This window comes from Elephantulus edwardii, unplaced genomic scaffold (assembly GCF_000299155.1).
Source record: "Elephantulus edwardii isolate Elephantulus edwardi_28Jun2011 unplaced genomic scaffold, EleEdw1.0 scaffold00278, whole genome shotgun sequence".
Taxonomy (NCBI): Eukaryota; Metazoa; Chordata; class Mammalia; order Macroscelidea; family Macroscelididae; genus Elephantulus; species Elephantulus edwardii.
This window is the reverse complement of record NW_006400028.1, coordinates 1,235,861-1,236,476: the sequence shown is the minus strand read 5'-3', so window position 1 is coordinate 1,236,476 and position 616 is coordinate 1,235,861.

Here is a 616-nt window from a genome sequence, read left to right as displayed (position 1 = left end):
GTGAACAAACATAATAACACCTAACAATAACAATAACCCTGATTTAAAGATATTTAGAGGAGGGAGAAAAATGAAATATATTCCTGTGTCTATGCAGAGTAATGGAAAGCACAGATTCTTAAAAGGTAAAATACACTTGATTTTCCTACCAGCTTGGGAACAAGTTAATAAATTGCTGTGTTTCAGTTTCTCCGTTGTGAAATGAGAATGCTGTCAGCTTCATAGAAATGCTCTCTGTTTTTAGGTACCTAAATGCACCATGATCTCTCTTGCCTGCCTTTCTTTTTACCTCTTGTGCCTCTATTGGAACATTCTTGCTGTGTTCATCTTTCATCCGCTTAGCTCTACTACTCACCACTGAGACCTTGGTTTAGAGGTTTTTGCTCTAGGAAGTTTACCCTGATCCCAATGACCATAGTCTTATCATACCCATAAGACACTTTTCCCTTTTCGATAGCATGATCCCACTGGACTGATTTTGCTCATTCTATATCTCTTCTTGAGGGCCAAGACTTTTTCTTATTCATTAAAATATCTCCAGGGGAACATTATGCTGAGTGAAATATCCCAGTCACAAAAGGACAAATATTACATGATGCCACTGTTGTAGAATGGG